The 19,382-nt window shown below is 37.1% G+C and overlaps 1 protein-coding gene across 10 annotated transcripts in view; it reads left to right on the top strand.

The window, feature by feature from the left end:
• Positions 1–19,382, top strand: part of Nrg3 (neuregulin 3) — a 1,068,996-nt gene that overhangs the window by 452,019 nt on the left and 597,595 nt on the right. The gene's annotated exons all lie outside the window — the stretch shown is intronic.

Genomic DNA, 19,382 nt, shown 5'->3' with positions numbered 1-19,382 from the left:
TTAAAACTTGGGGGGAAGTTTATATATAACATCATATCATGTGCAAATATAAGTAATTTGATTTTATTTCCTATTTGTACTCCTTTAATTTCCTTCTATTGCCTTCTTGCTCTAGCTAGTACTTCCAACACTATATTGAAAAGCAATAAGGATGGTGTACAGCCCTGTCTAATTCCTGACTTTAAAGGCATTGATTCAAATTTTTCTCTATTTGAAAAAATGTTGGCTATGTATTTGTTTTATATATCCTTTATTATGTTGAGGTATGTTCTCATCAGTCCTACTTTCTCTAGGACTTTCCTTATAAAACCATGTTGGATTTTGTCAAAGTCTTTTTCTGCATCTACTGAGATCACCATCAGCTTTTTTTTTCTGTGTCCATTCATATTATTTATTTTATTTCTTTACTTTCTTATATTTAACCATCCCTGCATTTCCATGATGAAGTTAGCTTGATCATAGTGGATGGTCTTCTTGATATGTATCTACAATCAGCTTCTTTTACTTCCTTGAACAATGAAAGTTTTTTTTTTTTCTTTCCAAAAAGGAGGAACATAACAATATATATTTAGATGGCTCCAGTATTCTTATTTTATTGAAGATTATAGATAAGAGAAGGAGGTGGGATGATGGGCTTTTCAATCTGTTGTGCATTATCTAGAGCTCCTCTGTGGTCAAAGATAAATAAATAAGGATTATGACTTCCTTGTATGGACAGTCTCAATGGGCCTTTTACATTTATTAATTATTATTTTTCCAAAGCATGAAAGGAAATACATCCTGTGTATAAACATTTGCCCTTTCAAATCTGCAGTCAGGTGAGTAGAGGAAAGAAGCATATCAATTAGTATTTACTATGCACTGTGATAAGTGGGTTGACAAAGAGAAGATGGAATGTGTGTGTTGGAGGGTAGATACATGAGGCTGAAAATAAGATCTCAAGAAGATGATGCTTGAACCAAGGAAAAATTATGTGAGCTGCACTTGGGAAGGAGCTTGTTTTTAATAGTTATCAGTATTCAGTGAGACATTTTGTAAAGAAAATAATATTCATTTAGTCTGATTGAGCTTACTTTGTAGTTAATTACTCTGAATGAACTTTGAAATGTTTAAATATTTTGTTCCAAATGACATGAGCCTGAACAGCACTGATTCATGAGTATTCAAGACATCTCTGTGGGTCATGACTCTCACAGTTTTCGTAGACGTTGGACATTTTTCAGTTATCTTGCTTAATAAAACACATATCTTCTAAAACTTGCAGTAAGTAATAAAGTAAGCACTGTTTGTTTGTATAAAAGATACGTGTATAAGGACCTCACAAATGATCCACCAGAAAGGTGTTTGTCACAAGTGTAGAACAAAATTATGTATATAGATATAGATATTCAAACATTTCTCATAGTTCAAACACATAACCCATAAGATTGTCTCCACCCCTAATCTATGTCAGAGATGGGTTAACTTTATCTATAAAGGATTCAGTGCTAAATAATTTAGGCCCTGTGGGTTGTATGGTCTGGTATCAGAACTAGTATACTCATTATAACTCAAAAATATACACACACAATATCTAACTAAATTAGTTTAGCTTTTATCTAGTAAGAAGGCAGAACAGATTTAGACCATGGAATATACATGCATCAATAACTCCTATTTAACATGAGCTGAATATTATTCTGGAGGCAACCATGCTAAGGCAGATAGAGGTGGATTTGGGTAGGTGAGTAAAAGGAAAAGTCCTACTATTAGAAGAGAAGAGGACCCAGACAGGATCATAATGAGACAGTATGTCTTCCCTTTTGCAAAACATTTGATTTCTTTTTCTTCATGATAGGAAAATATTATTTTTACAGTGAAACGTAGCATGCATGTCTTATACAACACATTTCTCAACATAATTTTTCATGCAGAATGTAGCATATAAAAGTGTTTTTATATCAACAACATAAATCTTTTGTCATGCTTCTGATTAAATCCTCTATTTAGGTGTGTGACTGTGAGTATACAATTTAAAAGAGAATATTCTGTTTCCCCCTCTGTCTCTTCATTGTCTTTTCTTCATTTTTCTTTTCTTTTCCTTTATTCCCTGTTATTGAAAATTGATTTTTTCATATAATATAACCTGATTATGGTTTCCCCTCTCTCTACTCCCCCTACTTTTCCCTTGCCACTCCTCCCATCCAGATTTACACCCTCTCATTAGAATATGAGCAGGCGTCTAAAGGAAAATATTAATATAATATAACGTAATGTAATATGAATATGATAAAAAACAACTAACAAATCAGAGTTGGGCAAAAATAAAGGAAAAGAGTCCTAAGGGAAGGCACATAAATCAGAGATCAGAGACTTGCTTGTTCACCCAATTAGGAACCCCATAAAACACTAAACTGGAAGCCATAATGTATATATAAAGAACCTGCAGTATAAGAAGAGAATATCTATCTATATCTATATCTATCTATATCTATATCTATCTATCTATCTATCTATCTATCTATATATATATATATATATATATATATATATGAAATGAAGAAGAAAAAAATCATGAGATTTTTATAAAGGAAAAGCCCTGACAAGACATTTTTCCCCTTTTCTATTTTAATAAAAAGAAGAAAGGAAAAAAGTTATAACTAATATAAGAAAAACTATATACAAAAGTACAATAACTATATACCATATACATAACCAATAAATACCTAAACAATGTCTAGTCCATTTGCATTTGACAAATTCAGAGAAAATAATTCCATTATCTATCCTATTTTGGTAAGACCAAAATGTACCTGATTCACTTTCTATCTGAACTTATATTACTAACAGAACTATCTTATTACATCTTTCAAATTTATACACTTACTCTTTAGTGAGTTTCTTTTCTAAAATTCTTAACAAAGAAAACTATAAATATCTAAACTTTAACTATAACTATCTAATCTTCAACTCCCTCAGAGACCCAAGAAGAAAATATTACCTAACAAAAATAAAAACAGGAAGTGCATGCAAGCAGCTTCCAAAAAAATGTGAGTTGACAGAAACAGTCAGCTGCTTGGACAGTCACCTGCAGTTTCTCAGCAGTGTTGGGGCATCATCTTCAGCCTATAGGCTTAGTGTATCTGACAGACTCATTTGTGAAGTAGGATGTACACAAGGTCAACAGTTTGACCTCACATTGGTGAGAGCAGTCCATGTACCAGAAACACCTGAATTCTACTAGTCTGACAAGACATTTTGAGGCAAGGATCCTCCAAGGAAGCCATTGAGTTCATTTTCTGTTGGTCATCTACTGCTGGGCATGCCGCCTACTTTTAAGAGTAGTTTGTTTCCCCAGTGAGACTCCCTTGCAGAAAAATGAATTTTCCTTTGCAAGTGGTTATCGATTGGAGATTGCTTCTGGGTTAGGGATAGGGGCACATGTCCACTTCTTTGAGCTCTAGGATCCCATCTAGCACAGACTTTTGTAAGCCCTGTGCATGCTGCCTCAGTGTCTAAGAGTTCATATGTGCATTTAATATGCTGATTTAGAAGGCCTAGTTTTCTTCCTGTCCTCCATCACTTCTTGTCTCCTACATTCTTACTCCCACAATCTTTGTGCCATCATTGCACTTGCATGACTTTGAGATAGGACACCATTGTAGATCAAAAGGTTTTTCACTAATTTGGTGTTTGCATTTGTACTTTGGTAACACAGAGTTTCTTCCTGAGAAAAGAGTATGTTCATAGTTTTTAGCAAAGACGAGAAAACAACTCAAGTTAATATTCATGGTGTAGAATCTCCTGCTTTCCACTAGTAGAGGTGCCTAGCCCAATTGTCATCAGAGGCTTCATCCAGCAACTGATGGAAACATACAGAGACCCTCAGCCAAACATTAGATGGAGCTTGGGGAATCCTGCACAAGATGGGGAGAATGGACTGTAGGAGCCAGAGGGGTCAGGATTACCACAAGAAACCCACAGAATTGACTAACCTGGGCTCAATGAACTGACAACCAAGGAGCCTACATGGGACTGACCTAGGCCTTCTGTAAATATGTTACAGTTATGTAGCTTGGTCTCCTTGTGGAACTCCTAACAGTGGGAGCAAGTTCTGTATTTGATGCTTTTGCTGGATTTTATGAACCTATTCCTCATACTGGGTTTTCTTGTGGAGTTTTAATACCAGGGGAGGTGCTTAGTCTTACTGCTACTTGATAAGTTATATTTTGTTGATGACCATGGAAGGCCTGCCCTTGTTTGAGTAGACATGGAGGAGGAGTGGATGGGTGGGTGGGACAGAGGGGAAGGGGGGACTGGGAGGCAGAAGGGAGGAGAATCTGTGCTAGGAATGTAAAATTAATAAACTTCAAAAAATTTTAAAAAATGAAAGAAATTCACATGTGGGTCTGTACCTTGTTTAGATTTTTGGTTTAAATTTCCAAATTTCTTTACCTATACCTTTCAACAACTATTTTTCTCTAGTACTTAAATTATTGAATGATCTATAGGCAGTCTAATAATAGATGCTATCTCTGTGAATAGAGAGAAAAGAGTTGGAAATAAACCAATGAATAGAACTATTTAACTTTGGCATTAATTGCTTTGCAACAGTCACAGAAAAATGGATTAGGTTTCTCAAAATAACATTGAATTGGAAACACAAGTCTAGGAGTATAATTTTGTCAAGAAGGCAAGAATAATTGGGAAGTATATAGTGGCCTTTTTTTTTACTCAAATGGGCTACTAACATATAACACAGAATTGAACCAAATTTATAATCAGAATCTAAAATATTGTACTTTGTTTACTGATTTTTCCTCTCATTAAACTGAAAATATAAGAGGAGGTATAGAAAATCAAGATTAAAATAAAATGATTTCCCTCTTCCTCTTATCTCCTTGCATCCACTAATCTACTTTCTGACTTTAGATTGATTTGCCTATTCTGACATTTCATCTAACTGGAATCTTATACTACATAGCTTTGATTATTCTTTCTTTCACTGTATATATTGTTTTCAATGTTAAATGGTGCTGTAGTACAAATCAGTAATGGAGGAATCACATTTATAATGCAGTCTTCAAATGTGGTAGACTATCTAGAGTTGCTTCTACTTTTTGACTCCTACAAGTAAATCCTCCATGAGAACTCACATATAAGTATGAACATTTGGTTTTCAGTGGAATTGATGGACTTTATGGGAAATGTAGTTTGGGCTGTTTTCACAAGTGTAGAGACCCACAGCTAGACATTATACAGAGAGACTCTAAATTGGAGGTCTCCATTAAGTCCTTCCCCTCAGATATTGGGGAGCCAAGCAGAAGACAGGAAGGAAGAACTGTAGGAGTCAGAGGTCAGAGGGATGGAGAACACCAGGAAAACATGATCCATTGGATCAACTGAGCAGGGCTCACATGGACTCAGAGACTGAAGTGGCAAGCACAGAGCCTACCTGAATCTGCATCAAATCATCTGCTTATATTTTATGGTTGTTAGCTTGGTATTTCTGTGGGACTCAAAACTGGAAGCAGGTGTGTCTCTGACTCTTTTGCCTGCTCTCAGGATTATTTTCCTCCTATTGGGTTGTCTGGTCCAGCCTTGATATAAGAATTTTCTCATTGTCTTATTGTATCTTGTTTTGTTCTGTGTGGCTGCCATCTCTTGGAGGCCTGCTCTTTGCTGAAGAGGAAACAAATGGGGAGTAGATTGGGAGGGGGAAATGTGGTGGGGTGGAGGGAGGAGAAACTGTTGTCAGGATGTATTGTATGATAGAAGAATCTATTTTCTTTTCTTTCCTTTTCTTTGTGTGTGAGGGGGTAAGAGTTTATTGGCTTACACATACTGTATCATTGTCCATCATTGAAGGAAATCAAGGCAAGAACTCAAGCAGGGCAGGAAGCTGGAAACAGGAACTGGAATAGAGGCCATAACGGAATGCTACTTAGCAGCTTGCTTCTCATGGCTCACTTGTTTTTCTGTATAACCCAGCACTACTTGCCAAGGGGTGGCATACCCCAGTGGGCTGGACCTTCTGACATTAATCATTAATTAAGAAAATGCCCTCACAGTCTTGTCTACAGGTCAGTCTGGTGGAGACATCTTCTCAGTTGAGATTCCCTCTGCCTAGATGACTCTAGTTTGTAGAATACTAACCAGTACACTATCATACATGGTTATGTTTACAAAGTGGTCGTATCTTATAACCTCTCCTTATTGTATAGAAGGAAAGTCATAGTGCTCTTCTAAGCTAATTAGTAAGGAAGGGCTCACTGCTGGCTCTCATGGAAACATCAAATACTATAGACAGCAGAATGAATTGTTCTAATTGGTACTGAGGGAACAATATAAGCCAAAATTCTTTGGTAAGTTAACATGGAATTTTAAATTCTTTGCAACCTATGGACCAAGACATATCTGATCAAACTAGAACTTAAACAATACACACTCCTAGCTCATGCTTGTCCACAGGAATTTCTTATCTCTACCTAAATCTTCGTTCAAAGTGAAAGTCTACAAGTATCTTTCTTCTTTATGTGTGTGTGTGTGTGTGTGTGTGTGTGTGTGTGTGTGTGTGTGTGTGTTTGCTTTTGTTTTTTTTTTGTTTTTTTTGTTGTTTTTTTTTGACAGGATCTCTCTATGTAGTCACAGTGTGGCCTCAAATTCTTAAATCACTGCCTGTACCTCATTCCTGTGCTAAAATTTTAGGTTGTACTGACATGCACAAATAGCCTGTTTTTCCTCTTTTTCTTTTCTTTATTTTTCTCTCATGTAATACATCCCAACTGCAGTTTCCTCTCCCACAACTCCTCCCAATTACTCCCACCCCAGCTCTCCTCTCCTGCAGATCCACACTCTCTCAGTTAACCTTTGGAAAAGAACAGGACTCCCAGGGATGAACATGGCATAAAAAGATACAATAAGACTAGGCACAAATTTCATATCAAGGCTGGGCAAGGCAACCCAGTAGGAGAAAAAGGACTCCAAGGCTAAAGAGTTAGAGATACCCACCCTCCTACTATTCGGAATCCCACAAAAACACCAAGCTTCACAACCACAACATTTGTGCAAGGACCTAATGCAGACCCATGCAAGCTTATGTTTGCCACTTCAGTCTCTGTGAACCCCTATGAAACCTGCTTAGTTGATTCTATGGGCTGTGTTCTGGTGTCTTCCACCCCCATGTTTCCTACAATTCCCCCCCCACACACACACACACTTTTCCACAGTTTCTCAGCGCTCCAAGGCAAGAGAGCTGACAGAGATCTCCAATTTGGTTCTCAGAAACTGTGGTCAGTATGTGTTGTATGAGAGAAGAATCTATTTTCAATAAAAAATAATATTAAAATAAAAAAGTAAACAATGTTAAAGTATCTCTAATAAAAGCTTTGATCTTTAATAAATAATTTATTTAAGTTTTTTTTTTAAAGCTTTTTACTGCAGTAACAGCACCATTTAATTGAAACAGGCATGGTAGGTATGGAAGATTGCGATTAGATTCTCCAAATTCTTCTTTTTCTTGTCAGTAGGTGCTTTTGTCCATTCTAGTGGAATTGGTGGTGGCATCTCATTTTGTTTAGGCTCCCTTTTAATAAATATGAATGATTTCGAACTACTTTTCTTGGGTGTATTGACCACATGTATACATTCTTTGGAGAAATGTCTAGGCAAACACAAAGAGTTTTAAGAGAAGAAGCATGAACAAGATTACTGTTTAGTGGACCTCTGGAATGTATTGAGTGCTTTAAACTCTAAAATGAAGAAATGATATAATAAATGAATTATATGAATAATTCTGTAAAAAAAGCTTTCTGAAGTCAAGTGGACATCTTCAAGTCAACTGTCAGACAATATGCATAGATTTTTTTTTTTTTGGTGTGACTTGTATTCTAATCCTGTATCTTTTATCTATACCTCCAAAGATTACCAAGAGACCAACCACTGAGGGAATCCCTTTTCTCTATGACAAAAGTAAAACCTTAAAATATTATTTTGCAGAATAATACAGAAAAGTGTTATTTCTCTTTCTAAAAATCTCTGCAACAATAGAGTTAGGTCCAGTGCGTGTGATGCTATTATGCTTCTGATGATAAATTTCTGAACAGTTTCAGAGAAAATGAGAAATCCAAGGCATCCTATGAAGATTTTTTTTTTATTCTTCAAAATGCTTAAGTCACAGTTAGTACCTCCAAGCAAGTGCTTAGAGGTGAACAGGGACTAGGTGTTAAGAAAATGTTTGTACATCTCCCCTACTCAGCATGCAGCAGAACATACTTTGAGCATATAGCAATTTCAGTTGCCTGGAAGTGCCGTAAAGCAGCCACATTCCTTGTTATATCTGGATTGGTTTTCCCCATTCCCACCCAGGAACTCATGCAGTTCTCAGCATGTTATAGTAGATACTCAATGACAAGTTGACTTTAATTGGCATCATACAGAGACATTGAAAAATGGGATTTACAGAAGATGCTTAATAAACATAGGCTAATTTATTTAGCAAAAGAGAGGAAGCAAGAAAATGATGGGTTCTGATCAAGCTCACTACAAGTGCATTTTCCTCTTTACTTATTTAGGTTTCAAGAAACACAGAATTATTACAGTTTAATTCATTCCATTTATTGATGTTACAGATGTCAGTGAGTAGCAATGCTAGACTGTAATTCCATACTTCCAAAACTCCATTACAAAACACCTGATTCCAGATACAGAGATCAAAATACAGAGTCCAGTTATGGTTCCTCTTTTGCTTAAGATAAGACCCACACTATCTCTAAGAAGGAGAACATGGCAGCTGAAACTGAGGTTGTTAAGGAAGTGGAATGATATAGCAGGTGTCTTATGTGAAGCGATTTGAAGAAAAATGTAATTGTCTCATAACCTGATGGCATATCCCAAAGACTTGTATATTGTCAAAATGATAAATGGCTCACTGATTGTGTGAATGCCATTCTGTTTCAAATAAATGTAGTAGCATTTTATGAGTTAACATGATACTTTTCCAGTAATTTTTAGTAACAATTTTCTTCTTTCTCTCCCCTCACCTCCTCTCTTCTCTCTTCTCCTTCCCTCTTTTCTATATGGAAGTGCTCTATTTACTCATGCTTTAGTGTGCTTTTGACTTTTAGTGTATTTATTGCATCCCTTTATATCTTTTGATCCTAACACTTCAAGTACATGCTTGCATATCCTCAGCTGCCTCTCTTTGCATTTCTTTACTTTCTCTGTGCACCTAGCAATATGCTATCTGTCTTGGGGATTCGAGACAGCTTGAAGATGTAGTCCATGTACTTGACCAACTGTTGGCTGTTTAGAGGCCTTTAGCATAATTTTTCATCTATTTTTTGTTTGTTTGTTTTTTATTTGTTTTGGTTTTGTATGCAGCTGAAATACATATTCTCCAAGGTATCCTTGACAGTTTCTTTGGAAACTCTTCCTTTTTGCCTTTTCTTCATGCTGTAATTTGTAGACAAATTGCCAAGACTTTTCCTACTTCCATGACACTAATTTAGTTAGCAAAGGCAGAGAGCCTCGTTCCATGTGAACTACAGTGCCTATGCCCTCTTCATGTCCCACATACTGAAGGTGGAGCTCACATTTCTGAACACTCAAAATAGAAGTTGTGACTACTCAGAGGGAAACTAAGATTTTTAAATAAAGTGAATTTGTTCACTTTTATGCAAAATTTAGAGAATGATGTAAATGTTTAGACATTATTTCTAAGCCACAAGAGAATAAAAAGAAATTTTAAAAAGAAAAATGAATAGAGTTTCTTGAAACCTGCTACTTTCTGTTTTATTTTTGAACCCACCTACCTCTTCTACTCCCTACCACTGTGTCAGTCTGTTCTTCCAATATGGGTGCTGGGAGGTAAGTGAATACATATAAATGGGTTGCAGAGGATAGTGTTTTCTGACTGTTGATAACATTTACTTACAGCAGAACTGTGAGAGTATTTGGCAAGGTGAGACTCAGATATATATGCTTTAAATACATTCAACCCTTGGTAAAATAATCCTGTGAATATTAAAGAGATTTGTGGAACTTTATTTTTATTGATAAGCTATATACAAAATCCTAAGAATAGTGCATGATCCTTCCATGCTCCAATTCTTTCTCTTGAAATGAAGGAAATATTTACATCTGATAAATGAGTTTATTCCAAGTATTGTTAGTCCATGTGGACTTCAATAATCTATTATCTCAATCCATCTGGTTTGAAATCCTAAAACTGACTGTGCTAATTGAATGAAAAAAGAGAGAGAGAGAGAGAGAGAGAGAGAGAGAGAGAGAGAGAGAGAAGAAAAAGAAGAGAAGAGAAAAGAACAGAACAGAACAGAACAGAAAAGAAAAGAAAAGAAAAGAAAAAGAAAAGAAAAAAAGAGAAGAATAGAAAAGGACATGACTGCTTCTAGGTATGGTGGGAGAGAAAGTTCCTTGTAGATAAAAGGGAAAATGTAGACAGCGACAGGGACATCTGGGAAAGTCCAGAGTGGACATGATCAGGCTGAGCTGTGCCATGTAGGGGGAGGGGGAAGGTAAGGGAGAGGGAAGAGATAGGAACCAGGTGCAGCAGCCAGGAGGCCAAAGGTACAAAAAGAGCTGGGTAACTGTGGTGATATTGTGTCCCCCAATATATTGTGTACTCTGATAAACTTATCTGGGGTCAGAGAACAGAACAGCCACTAGATAGACATATAGGCCAGAAAATGGTGGCGCACACACCTTTAATCCTTTCACTTGGGAGGCAGAGATCCATATGGATCTCTGTGAGTGCAAGGCCACACTGGAAACAGCCAGGCATGGTGACACACACACTTTTAATCCCAGCATTTGAGAATTTATATCTTGCTTGGGAAAGACACATGCCTTTAATCCCAGGAAGTGATGGCAGGAAGCAGAAAGGTATATAGGGCATGAGGACCAGGAACTAGAGGCTTTTAAGCTTTTAGGTAGCAGCAGTTCAGCTGAGATCCATTCGGATGAAGACTCAGAGGCTTTCAGTTTGAGGAAACAATATCAGCTGAGAAGTTGGCAAGGTAAGGTTAGCTGTGGCTTGTTCTGCTTCTCTGATCTTTCAGCATTCACCCCAATACCTGGCTATGGGTTTGTTTTTATTAATAAGACATTTTAAGATTCATGTTACAGGTAACCAAAATGGCTGGGTTATATAGGGAAGAGCCTCTGCTGGCACAGGCTGCCCAGCCCCTGGACTAAAGAGTTCAGGGTAGAGGACAGGCTATGCCAGTCATACATTGTAATGGATAGGGACTGGGAGATAGTGGGACAACCTGGAAGCCAGGTCCACTTTGACATCTTTTTTTTTTTCTAATTTTTTTTTTAAGATTTATTTATTTATTTCTTATGTATACAATTTCCTGTCTGTATGTATTCCTGCAGGCCAGGAGAGGGTGCCAGATCTCATTACAGATGGTTGTGAGCCACCATGTGGTTGCTGGGAATTGAACTCAGGACCTCTGGCAGAGCAGCCAGTGCTCTTAACCACTGAGCCATCTCTCCAGCCCCCCACTTTGACATCTTAAATGGGCACCTCAGCTGTTTGCCCCAGGTTTGAAACTTAACACTAAAGACAGATGAAGATCATGAAAAACCCTAAAGGTCACGTGTCTCATTAATTATATACACTGTTAAAAACAGTGCAGTGATTATGTTCTAGCTGGTAAGTAGACAATGCTAAAACTCTCTGAGTAATGTCTGTTGCCATACCACCATGGATACCTGTCCCCAAAGCCCCAGAAGTCATCTGCATTAATCCAGAAATCAAAGAGTTAACACTTGGAAGCACAGTGGGCTGTAGAATCCTGTAACTTTACAAACACAGAGATTAATTCTAGTTAAATCTATCATGCCCATACCACATATTAAGTTGCTTTGATATCCTCTGTATTAAAATAATATAAGTAATTTTAAACTGGGGGAGTTCTTGAATCAACAAATATAAAAATGTTTATAAAAATGAAATTATTTATTTTCAATGGCATCTGCCACATCCAATAAAATAAAAAGTAATTCAATTATTATCCAACCTCAGGTACATACACACACACACACACACACACACACACACACACACACACACATATATATAATTGCACTCTGAAAGAATTTTTTTATGCTGACATAGAGCTACATGGTAGTATTTAACTTATATTGAAAGTATGTATCAGAGAGCTATGAAACTGTAATGTTAGGATACTCATTGTCATTCCAATACTTGCCCTCAGAAACCAGGCAATGCTCATGTATTTGGTGTTAGACCCTAAGAGAAATTAAGAGGATGAGGAGATGACCTTGACAGGTCTCCAGGCCTCACCAACCAACTTGGGAAGTTGAGAGAGTAATCACATAAGCAATCACATTGCAGTTCTGTGTGATTGTGAGACTCTAGTAAGGTGGATTCTAAGATCTTCTAACCTGGGAGGTGCTGGCAGACTTTAGCAAGCTTATCTTTTGCAGAGATTTTAGTGTGAATAATTCGTCTTAGAGTGGCTTGCTTGTGTGCAGGCAGCCCTGAAAAGGGTCTCAATCCAGATGAGAAGAGATAGAAAAACACGGCATATTCAAAAGATCAGAGGCAAATTACCAGTGGTTGATGATTGCCTGTGGAGAATCAAAATCCTAGTTCCCCTAGGATTCTGGAATCAATGCTGTCAGATTAGAGGAATCTCATGTACTGAAGGATGATCCCTTTGAAAGGCAAGAGTTCAATTTTCTATAGATGATTCTTGTGGAGCTTTTCAGGTGACTATCAAGATGAAAGGTGAGTAGGCAGGAACTTCGAGAAACTCCTGGGCTAAAGGTAAATTGTTGTCAGCCACTGACATTTAGATGGTAATAAATTAGGTCATCAAGGGCACCTATTGCTCAGGGTGCAGGAAGCATGACAATCACCTGAGGAGCTTACCAAAGCACCACTCAGGATCTAACCCCATTGTTTCCAATGCTGTTGAGGCTAGGATGGATCCCATGAGTTTCTGTGTCTAACACAGTAGCCTGCAGGTGACTCAAATAATTCTGGTTTGAAAACCACACCGGGAGTAGACAAGCCCTGGAGAATAAATAGAAGAAAGAACAGAAATAAAATCCTGGCCAGTGGGAAGCAATATTGTAAAGCATGTCAAACTGCATTCACTGAGTCCAGAAGTTATCAGATAAGAACAATGAAGCTTGGGCCAAGGACACAATCTGTCAGGTGTCCATACTGCATTCATCAAATGAGGAAAGAATAAGCCTCAAGATCAACAATCCACAGTGTTATCTGAAAGATGATTGATCGCTAACAATTCTGAGTATGCTTTAGAAGTGATTTGGAGATCAGTATTTAGTAATCCAGAATTTAAATATTCAATAGATGAGATGTCAAAAATCAAGGAGAACAGGGATGTCAAGAATATATGGCAACATGGAAGCTGGTGAACGGCCCAGTCACAAAGGCCAACAAGGTGAAGAAACTAAAACAACATGAGAAAATGAAAGCTAAGCTATTGTCTGCTTTAGAGTTAGTGGGAAACATAGCATGGGTCTTTTCAGTAACCTGATTTGAAGAGAAGAAATAGTGTTAGGGAAGAACAAACAGAGACTACAAGGATATCAATGACCGTCACTACTATTACCATCATGGTGGAAGCAGTTTGTATAGATGTGTATCGTTTGTATAGGTGTTGGTGTACAGGAAGAATGATAAATACTGGCTTTCATGATAAATTTTCCAGTTAGAAAATGAATGTATTGCCAACAAACATGATATGCCCATGTAGGTTTATTTAAGCTGGAACAGAAGTAGTTTTCTTTTCCTCTCTCTTTCCTTCTCCTTCTCTCCTCCCCTCTTCTCTGTATGTGTATCTCTGCCTGCCTTCTTTCTTTTTTTTTTTTCTTTCTTTAATATTTTTTGATAGAATCTCCCAGTGTGGTCCCAGGCTGGCCTCAAATATACAATCTATCTGCTTCACCATCTGGAATGCTGGGATACAGGTATGCCCCATGATACACAGCTATTGGGACAGGGTTTAAAAGTAGTATTTCTAGCTGGAAGCTAGTAGGTATGTCATGCAAATTTAAAAGGGGGGGTCTTTCTGCATTTGCTGTGAGAATGGGTGTCTTTAAGATACACCAAGAACCTTAAATCCTTTGAACAGTCTTGTCACTCAATTGGACCTCAATATGTTGTGCACAGCATTCCCTTTTCCCCTACACTAGCAAAGTGAACTATTCTCTGATCTCTCACGGTAGGGGGAAAAAAAAGCTATCTTTGCCTCTTTCCAGATGAGAAGTGGTGTGTTTTCCTTTCAAACAACGCTGAACTAAATATTTTATAAATCAATCTCATACCAATGTTTCCTCCTGGGTGCCAAATAAGTAGTAGATTCAACAGGGAATTTTAATATATGGAGCAGTTTTCACTTACACTGCTGCCCTCGAAGTGGTTGCCAGAGAAAAAGACCATATGCAAATCACTTGTCTCACCTTCAAGGTATTTTAAACCATTGGGATTGTTCATTACAGTTGTAACTTCATTTTGGAGAACTGTCAAGTCATGAGCTATCAGAGAGAAGTGGAAAACTTCATGACAAAACTGTCATTTGCTAGCCAGGAGTGTGAAAGATCTATCCAGTCTTCTCTCTGCCCCAGTACTTTCTTCTTTAGGTGATCTTGCTAGAATTCCTGTTCCTCTTACAGTTAAATAACACACATTCAGCACAGGACTCCCCTGCTGATCTTCTGGGATGCCCTCACAAACAGCAGCAGCTCGAACTAAGCTCTCTTCTTCCTTGACTGTCTACTGCAATTATTATCTGTAATAGCCAATTTCACATTCTTTTTCTTGCAACAGAACTGTGGGTTCCCACAGTGTATGCACTATTGTGTTTGGAGCATAGAAACCCTCCCAAAGTGACACTCAAGTTCAACTCAGTACTTAAAGGGAAAAGGAGCCGTTTTCTTAGTCATTAATAAATTAACTTTCATTGCAAAAATCCGCAGGGATTCCTGTCTTCCAGCCATACATTTTCTCCCCATTTTGCTTTTAATGAATTAACTACCACTACTTCCTACAGTGTGTTTAATTACTATGCTGATTGCTTACTATGTATGCTACATGATGTGGAAAGAATACAAAAGTGAAAAAAAACAAAAAACCTCTCTGTGACCTCCATGGGGAGAGAGATCAAAACCCAATAAAAATAAGAAAACCCATTAAACCACATGGAACAAGTGCCAGATGAGTGGTCCAGATAATTGCCCAGCCCCTGTGGTCAGCTTCCTCAACCACCAACCTGCCTTCTTTCCCTGAGCCCTTGGCCTGTTGTCTTTATACTTGGAAGACCTTAGCACTTTTTTAAGCCTTCATCCTTCCTCTGCCCTCCATGATCTTCTGTCTTAAAATCCTTTCCTAATTTTACTTTTGTTTTGATTTCTTCACCTTTGCCCTCCATCCCTTAGAATTAACTTTACTTTTATGAAATTCTTTCTGCTCTACCTAAATTTTAAGTTGCTCCTATGTTTTTTGCTGTTGTCATTGTTGGTAAATGTGGGTCTCTTTATATGTTGCCCAGGCTATCTTTGAATTTTGTCTTTCTTCCTGTGTCAGACTCCATAGAGTTACTGTTTAGGACAACTGGCTTGCATCACCACACCCGGCTCCTAAGTTGTTTTCCAGGTGCTTCTCAAGACTAAACTTTAATTGTCTATTTTATGAGTTTGTTTATTTCTATTAGTTTATTTTATTTAGGTGCATGTGTGTGTGTGCCTGCATTTATCTGTGAGTACCGTCTGTGACTGGTGCTTGAGAAAGCCAGAAAAGGGTATTGGAGACCCTGGTACTGAAGCTATAGACAGTGTGAGCCTCCATGTGTGTTTTGGGAACCAAACTCAGGTTATCTGCAAGAGTAGCAAGTGTTCTTAACCACAGAGCCATTTATCCGGCCCTTGAGTTTATTTCTTATGATGACAAAAAAATGAAATCATACTTTTCAACATAAACATAGAAAAATGCTCAAGCGTAAATATATGTATCACCCTACAAACATGTACTGTGTGCATGTTGTTGTCAAGCCATCCATGAAATCAGATCAGAGGGGTGTAAACCTACTGTGCTCAGGAGCTGATACTCATAAACAGATATGAAATGAGAGAGGGGTATCTAATAATGTGCCTCTATTGAGTATGACCCTATGAAAGACCTTTTAAAGAAAAGTGGTATTTGTTCGAGTATTGATTTACCAAGTCTTTCATCTATAGAGCAAAAAATCCATAAATAAATATAGGATAATTTTTGGTTAAAATTACCAAATTATATGTATCTAAAAATAAATTTGGTTGAGAACATGCCAAAATTATAGCACACACTTTATAGTGAGCTTAGTGTATTGGATTATATTAATGGTGCTGCAATTTTAAAAAACATAAATATCTCCCAAAAGTATTGGCTGAGTTTATAGGTGAGAATGTGTTATCTGATCTCTCTTGTAACCCAAGAATTTAATTTTAAGGAACTGAAGATAGATCTCATCTGTTGTGCTACCTTAGGGCACAGAAACAATATAATGAATGGTATGTGATAGTTGATTTTTATTTTATGTTCTATATAATGGGCTCTGTAATGATTTTTTTGTTAAATATTAAACACATACAGACAGATATGTATACATACTTATAAACAGATTTATCATTTTAGTGGGTGTTATCCACAATGCCTACTGTTTTATGCTAGGCAACGTTTGGTTATAAATTATAGAAAGCAGGACTAATGGTTGCTTTGGTATTCTGTATGTTACTTATTTAAAACATAAGATTAGGTGGGTGGTTGTCAAGTTCATATAGCAGTATGGTCTTGAAACCTGTCAGTCTTCGTTTCTGGCATGATTACTTTAAGAACAAACTTTTACTTTGTGAGGCATATGTCTTAACCTTCTCCCCAAGTCCTGTGCTTTGCAGTGAGTAGTAAAATGTGAATAGCACAGCAAAATGCTTGGGTAAATGCTGATATTTTAAACTTACTGGTAACTTCAGTTGATTTACTTACAGAAGTAGCCAATCCAGTACTCTCTCATGGTCCATCACATCACAAAATAATCAAAATGTTCATTTGGAAAACAGTTAAAGTACTTGAAATTAATGCTGTGATTCTTCAAGCCATGGGTATAGATGGTTCAAGTACATGCTAAGTCTGTGTTCGCTACCTCTTATACCCAGGACTTTTTCAGAGCCACTTCCCGGAGTCTCTGATCCTCTGTAATGTGCTGACAGATGATTCCCACTGTGACAGCAATGTAATTGGTAGAATTGTATGGGAACCCCAGGAGATAGCAATTGTCAGATGGAAATTAATTGATTGTAATTGCTTTGCCATTGTATTGCATTCTGAGTCTGTAGCTTGTTAAAACCACTGATTATAAAAATAAGGATCTTACTTTTTCTGCTGTAGGTTATGTTAATGAAAAGCTGCTCTTAGAGAAATGATCGGTGAATATCAATCAATGGGTAATAAGAAATTAAAGGAGAAGTTAAGTAGCTGATCATGAATTAGCAGCATACTTCAGCAGTTGGGAAAGCCATCAACTGTTCAATGTTTTATACTGAACTTTCTGCTTGGAAAGCCTGCATGTCAACTATTTCCCATAGAAAGCAAGGTGGATTCTGTATGATTGTATAGTGCATACTGACCTAAATAACAGATCTTTGCCCTAGGTAAGATTTAGAAAACAGAATGTGTCTGTTTAACAGAGCCTTTATCTTGTGAGGAGTCATAACAGGAAGTTATCTTAAAACAGAAAACAGTTCTCATTGTCCTGTTTGTTTGTTTGTTTGTTTGTTTGTTTTTTGAGACAAGGTTTCTCTGTTGAGTTTTGGTGTCTGTCCTGGATCTCGCTCTGCATACCAGGCTGTCCTAGAACTCACAGAGATCCACCTGGCTCTGCCTCCTGAGTGCTGGTATTAAAGGCATGTGCCGCCACCACCTGGCCCATTGTCCTGTTTTTAATGTCTACGCATAAATAATGAGTGAAGACTCTGAAGTCATCATATTGAAATATCCATCAATACTGAAATGTACCAAGACTAATCCTCCTTGTGAAATCATACCTATTTCTTCTTGTTCTTAAAGATACAATAATTATTAGTAGCATTGTAATGAGGTCATTAGTGATCTTATCTTTCATTCATGATATTTGATTGATTTGTGATGTTAGGGAGGTTGTATTTATTGTCTATATTTTACTGAGTACTAATTATTCTGATTAGGCCTCAGCACTTACCCACCGGGAAGTCATGGAATTAAAGAATGGGTGGACTTGGGTGTGAAATCTTGGATACAAAACCTTGTGACTAACCTACATCCATGCAAAGGAAATTCAACAATATTAAATGCTAAATAATTTATTCATCTTTTACTTATAAAAACATATATTTTCTTGGCTATTGAAGTGGAATTGCTGTTAATGCTTCAGCTGCTTAAAATCTGCAACTAAAAAAAAATGTGCAGATGAGGCAGTGGAGTCATCCTGTCGTTAGGATGTATTTAAGGCTTGTTTAATATTTGGGATGCAGATATACATGTATAGCTTAGTGAAAAATATAAGTAACTATGATTTAAAAGTACATGTTTAAAGGAATGCTGAAAATCACAATTATTTTTACCATTAAATATTTTCTATGATTATTCTTCACATACGACTGACTTCCAGAATTTGGAGCATTGAAATTTTAATTACAGAATGAAATGGGAATGTGAAAAAAAATTACAGCTATTGGCAATTGTAGCTATTAGCAATGCACTCCCAAATTGGCATGCATCTCCACATGACTATCAGGATATATATTGATCAAATATTTAACAACATTTGGCAACAATAAAGGGAATGAATGTCATGTTGTTTCAATCCTTCATATAGCATGTTAGCTAAGAATGAAATGAACCAAAGTTGTTGTACTGTATTTGACTGTATTTTGCTCTTGCTGTTATGTGTGCTCTAAGGGTAATGCCTAGAGGGGTGGTTCTCAATCTGTGGGTCATGACCCCCTTGTGGTCTCTTATTAGATAACCTGCATATCAGATATTTACTTTACAATTTATTACATTAGCAAAGCTACAGTTATGAAGAAGTAAAGAAATAATTTTTGGTTGGTGTTTACCACAACATGAGTAACTATATTAAAGAGTAACAGTATTAGGAAGGTTGAGAACTGCTGTCCCAGAGTGACTCCACTGTTAAAATGTAGGGGGAGGGTGTCATTGGTCCCCAGACATGCATTTGATTCTGACTGGATGTTCAAGCTCTGACCTATAATGATTCAGTGTTTACATCTCCTATGCACTCCTTCCTACATTAATTTAATGCCCAGCTCTAATGATGCAGAGTATAATACAAATGCTGTTTAAATAGATGCCA

This window comes from Peromyscus californicus, unplaced genomic scaffold (genome assembly GCF_007827085.1).
Source record: "Peromyscus californicus insignis strain IS unplaced genomic scaffold, ASM782708v3 Scaffold_12__1_contigs__length_115047231, whole genome shotgun sequence".
NCBI lineage: Eukaryota > Metazoa > Chordata > Mammalia > Rodentia > Cricetidae > Peromyscus > Peromyscus californicus.
Note: the sequence above shows the minus strand (reverse complement) of the source record. Positions and strands in the feature narration are given on the sequence as shown.